A 6,408-nucleotide genomic window follows, 5' to 3' on the forward strand; every position below is an offset into this window, starting at 1 on the left:
AGCAATCTCCTCTTCGATCGTTACCTGTCTGAAGCCAGCAAGTGTTCATTTGGACAAACAGCTGGTAAACTGCCCAAGATTATTACGGCGCTGCTGTTTTCATTTGAATTCATCAGCAAAATGCAGGACGGCTGTACATGAGACATGCAGTAGCTTTTGGTAGATGAGCTTTACGCTCAGTATTCATTTTGATAAATCAATATACTTTCAATTGTCATTCTCCTCCACATCTCTCTCTTTGTCTCTCAGTATGTCTGTCTCTGTCTCTCTGCCTCCAACTCTCTGTCTCCAACTCTCTGTCTCTCTCTCTCAGTCTGTCTCTGACTTTCTCTCACTCACACTCCATCTCTCTCTCTGTATCACTCTCAGTTTGTCTGTCTCTCTGTCTCTGTCTCTCTGCCTCTGTTTCTGTCTCTTTGCCCGTCTGTCTGTCTATTTGTCTGTCTGTCTCTGTCTCTGTCTCTGTCTCTGACTTTCTCTCACTCATGCTCCATTTGTGTGTGTGTATCTCTCTCTGTTTGTCTCTCTCTGTCTCTGTCTGTCTGTCTGTCTGTTTCAGTCTGTCTGTCTGTCTGTCTGTTTCACTCTATGTCTTTGTCTCTCTGCCTGCCTGTATCTCTCTCTCTCTCTCTCTCTCTCTTTCTCTCTCTCTCTCTCTCTCTCTCTCTCTCTCTCTCTCTCTCTCTCTCTCTCTCTCTCTCTTTTTCTCGCAATCTCTTCGTCGATCATTAACCTGTCTGCAGCCAGCAAGTGGCCTATCAGACCATCAGCCCGTAATCTGTGAAGACATCGGCAGGGGCTCATGTTCTCAAGAATTACTGCTTGTCGTTAAGACATTGACCGGGTCAAGCTATACATGGAACACTAGAGGAATACCCGGCTTCGCCGGGGTGAATTGCGAGACAGAGACAGCCAGCGTGGCGGTTCACCACAATCACCTTTGAAGGCGAAGTCCTGTCAAACGGGATTGAGAATTTTAGAGCTTATTTCTAAGCCCTATATTATCTGTTATGGCTTCTCAAATGCCAGAACATACAGACAGACAAAAGTCGCCAGACCCCATCACAAACAGAACTCTACAATCCACAGGTGTTGCCTCCACACACACACACACATAGACACAGACACAGAAGCCGTATATATCTATCTATATCTATAAATATATAGAAATAGATGACAGTGGATTTTTCGCGTGGCTATAAATTGATTCGATCTTTTCACTTTTACAGTAAGGACAACTTACGGGTACATGCAAGGAAAGCCCACAACTTCTAAGGCGAACAACTCTGCAGAGTCTGCTGTGAAGGGCGACGGTAGTCTCCCTGTCACACTCGACCCCCTTTGAATGAACTTAGGTCACTCCCAGGTGGAATGGGAACAGCACGAAAATGATTCAGTGGCCTGAACATTTCATGTCGAGTCCCATCGCTGTCGACGACGCCAAATGTAACCGAGTGCCTAAACACCACAATCACCTTTGAAGGCGAAGTCCACTCAAACGGGATTGAGATTAATTGTTATGGCTTCTCGAAGGAAGGCCTTAACATAGTGACACACCAATTCCGCTAGACCACATCACAAACAGAACTCTACAATCCACAGGTGTTACCCACACACACACCCAAACACACACACACACACCACAGAGAAGCCGTATATATATGTATATCTATATCTATAAATATATAGAGATACATGACAGTGTATTTTCGCGTGGCTATAAATTGATTCGACCTTTTTACTTTTACAGTAAGAACAACTTACGGGTGCAATCGTGACATTCTAAAAATAGTAACGTAGTAACGGGAATATGGATTGACGCCACACGGAGGAAGGGAGATAATCGCGGCTGAAAACACTGGAGAAGATAAGGAAGATTTACTGGTAGTGGATCCCGACAACAACAACAACCACAACAACAAAACAAGTCGCGTAAAGCGAAAATACAATATTTAGTCAAGTAGCTGTCGAACTCACAGAATGAAACTGAACGCAATGCCATTTTTCAGCAAGACCGTATACTCGTAGCATCGTCAGTCCACCGCTCATGGCAAAGGCAGTGAAATTGACAAGAAGAGCGGGGTAGTAGTTGCGCAAAGAAGGATAGCACGCTTTTCTGTACCTCTCTTCGTTTTAACTTTCTGAGCGTGTTTTTAATCCAAACATATCATATCTATATGTTTTTGGAATCAGGAACCGACAAGAAATAAGATGAAAGTGTTTTTAAATTGATTTCGACAATTTAATTTTGATAATAATTTTTATATATTTAATTTTCAGAGCTTGTTTTTAATCCGAATATAACATATTTATATGTTTTTGGAATCAGCAAATGATGGAGAATAAGTTAAACGTAAATTTGGATCGTTTTATAAATTTTTATTTTTTTTTACAATTTTCAGATTTTTAATGACCAAAGTCATTAATTAATTTTTAAGCCACCAAGCTGAAATGCAATACCGAAGTCCGGGCTTCGTCGAAGATTACTTGACCAAAATTTCAACCAATTTGGTTGAAAAATGAGGGCGTGACAGTGCCGCCTCAACTTTCACGAAAAGCCGGATATGACGTCATCAAAGACATTTATCAAAAAAATGAAAAAAATGTTCGGGGATTTCATACCCAGGAACTCTCATGTCAAATTTCATAAAGATCGGTCCAGTAGTTTAGTCTGAATCGCTCTACACACACACACACACACACACAGACACACACACAGACACACACACGCACATACACCACGACCCTCGTTTCGATTCCCCCTCGATGTTAAAATATTTAGTCAAAACTTGACTAAATATAAAAATCGGTTCAGCGCGCACAGCGCTGCGCACTGAGAGCACGTGTTGAAATATCTCATCGATGAGGTTGTGTCCGGGGTGTAGCTGAATACGGTGTTCAAATTTGAAAAAGATCCACCGAGAACTTTGGCCGTGCATCGCGAACAGACAGACAGACAGACAGACAGACAGACAGACAGACAGACAGACAGACACTAGTCGTATATATATATATATATAGATGGGACTCACACATGCTTGTTTCAGAGCATAATCACGACGAAATATTGTTCGTTTAGCATGTCATTGTACTTTGAGTTTTCTCCGTAGTCATGCCAATCGTCTTTCTTTTAAGAACGACAGTTCTTTCCATACCATAATGAAGAAGGCAGTTAGGGGAAAGTCGCTAAACCTGGAACAGTTAAGGAGAAACAGCCGTACCAGACAAAAAAATGGATATTGCAAAGCGTTCTTTTATTATATTAGCGAGATTTAAGAAACAGCACGTTTCGTTTTGCAGCTCGTTTCGTTTGGTGAATGAGTCACCCCGCGAAACGGAACGTGTAACGAGACGGCATAGGCCGCAGACAAGATTTAGATGTATTCACGTTTCGTTTCGGAATGAAAGGCCGGGCATGGCAGGATATGATCCGCTGACTGGGCATGGCATAATTTCAACTCCACGAGTCAATAAAGGATTGACATACTCGCATTGCACGCACAAGAGCTTCACATTTTTCAATTCATGCACCTGATCACATACGAAGCCAGAATAAAAATTCGATGCGATGACCTACTTCTGCTTCGCCATTTGCTTTCTCACCATGAAGTTGGATAAATGTACCAGGATCAGCACCCTTCAAAATATTTCAGTTCACAACAGTTGTCTACCTCCAATGAACACATTCTCAGCGCTGAAAGACTGTGAAAGGGTTGATGAATCTAGCAATGCATAAAATGGCCAACAAATAAAACTGTTAGTGTGCAAAAATACTCACAAAAGTTGACGAAATATTGTTCGTTTTTTGGGGGTGGAAAACGTGACTGCGTTTTGACGTTCCACGTTCCGTTTCAGTTGACCTTCACCTTTCCAGCGAGAGACCCCCGAAATAATGACGTTTACCACAACTTCAAAACGAAACGTCCCAACGTTTCGTTTCTTAAATCTCCGTAGTGTCACATACTAGACTCTATGAGTAAATAAACGAACCACATAAACTAAAACAAGAGGCGAAGCCTTCAAGGCTCACGTAAGAAATCGACAAACAGTAACACAAACTCAATCACTCCGTCACACACACACACACACACACACACACACACACACACACACACACACACACACACACACACACACGCACACACACACATTGACACACACACGCACGCACGCACACACACACACACACACACACACACACACACACACACACACACACACACACACACACACACACACAGAAAGAGCATAGGTGAAACTGTGCAAGAAAGCGAGACACTAGATCTAGATCTGTCTGTCTGCATGTAGCCTACTTACAAGGACACGACTGCCAACCAGTCTCGGCGCGCTCAAAATAATAATGACCGAGACTTTCAGTACTTCCTTCGCGTGACGTCTAACCCTCTTACGTCATAATGTGACGTCAATGTAATGTGACGTCTTCAAATGTTAGAGTTTCTACCACAGACATACACACGCACAGACGCACGCACGCACGCACGCACAGACAGACAAAGTTACGATCGCATAGGCTACACTTACGTGAGCCAATAAAAGTCACGCAACTCATCAGACTGATCATAATAAAAATGTCTGCATTTGTTCCAGGTTGGACGCATGGGTGTGTAAAGTGGAACACTGTGTTGTTAAAATCGGAACACATACAAACACACCCTGACTCTCTTTCTAGCTCTGTCTGTGTCTCACACACACACATATACACCCACACACTCTCATTCACACACAAACAAGCACACATTGCCACACACACACGATAAATAAATACGTCATAACATTTTGATTAAGCCATTTTATGTAAATGTCTTTTTTTCAACATCATATTTTGATTTTTACCAAGGAAATAACAAATCGGATAACAATTTAAGCCTTAAATGTAAAACAAAAAGATAAATAAGGGCTAGGTCTAAAAAGGACTGAAAAACAAAACCTTAAAACAAGTCGCGTAAGGCGAAAATACAATATTTAGTCAAGTAGCTGTCGAACTCACAGAATGAAACTGAACGCAATGCCATTTTGTCAGCAAGACCGTATACTCGTAGCATCGTCAGTCCACCGCTCATGGCAAAGGCAGTGAAATTGACAAGAAGAGCGGGGTAGTAGTTGCGCTAAGAAGGATAGCACGCTTTTCTGTACCTCTCTTTGTTTTAACTTTCTGAGCGTGTTTTTAATCCAAACATATCATATCTATATGTTTTTGGAATCAGGAACCGACAAGGAATAAGATGAAAGTGTTTTTAAATTGATTTCGACAATTTAATTTTGATAATAATTTTTATATATTTAATTTTCAGAGCTTGTTTTTAATCCGAATATAACATATTTATATGTTTTTGGAATCAGCAAAGGATGGAGAATAAGATAAACGTAAATTTGGATCGTTTTATAAATTTTTATTTTTTTTTACAATTTTCTGATTTTTAATGACCAAAGTCATTAATTAATTTTTAAGCCACCAAGCTGAAATGCAATACCGAAGTCCGGGCTTCGTCGAAGATTACTTGACCAAAATTTCAACCAATTTGGTTGAAAAATGAGGGCGTGACAGTGCCGCCTCAACTTTCACGAAAAGCCGGATATGACGTCATCAAAGACATTTATCAAAAAAATGAAAAAAACGTTCGGGGATTTCATACCCAGGAACTCTCATGTCAAATTTCATAAAGATCGGTCCAGTAGTTTAGTCTGAATCGCTCTACACACACACACACACACACACACACACAGACACACACACACACACACACACACACACACACACACACACGCACATACACCACGACCCTCGTTTCGATTCCCCCTCGATGTTAAAATATTTAGTCAAAACTTGACTAAATATAAAAAAAAAAAGAGGAAAAAATGGGCAAAGAATTGATTTCGCAGACAATGTCCTTTGCCTTCTACTGTCAGCGCAGCCATCCTGTGATTACTGTGTGCACTTCTGGCACTATAACATATCCTCAGGGGAGTTGGTGCCACACATGAAGCAGTACGACATTTCGCAGCTTCATTTGTACCCCTCTTCTGTTGACAAATAGATATAAAAGGGCTACCTGCCCAATTGACTAAATGTAAAAATCATTACGCATAAAGTCTCAAAGCAAATAACTTGTAAGGAGAAGATTGTTTTTTTTCGTGATGATCTCTTCGACGAGCTTGTGGTTGTGCGTTGCAGGACATCAGCAGCAGGTAAGCTTACATTTGCTGCTGACACCAAGCAATCATAATGACCAGAATCTCCATGTACAGTGTACAAAACAACGATGGGGGTGACGTTGGCAAATTTATTTCAGCTTCAAGAATGCTATTGATTAGTTCTTGTTCAATATCTGGTGTTAATGTAGAAGGTCTTCCTGTGAATTTTACTTCTTCTTTTGCAAATTTGTTTGT

The sequence above is a fragment of the Littorina saxatilis genome, linkage group LG10, assembly GCF_037325665.1.
Source record: "Littorina saxatilis isolate snail1 linkage group LG10, US_GU_Lsax_2.0, whole genome shotgun sequence".
Lineage (NCBI taxonomy): Eukaryota > Metazoa > Mollusca > Gastropoda > Littorinimorpha > Littorinidae > Littorina > Littorina saxatilis.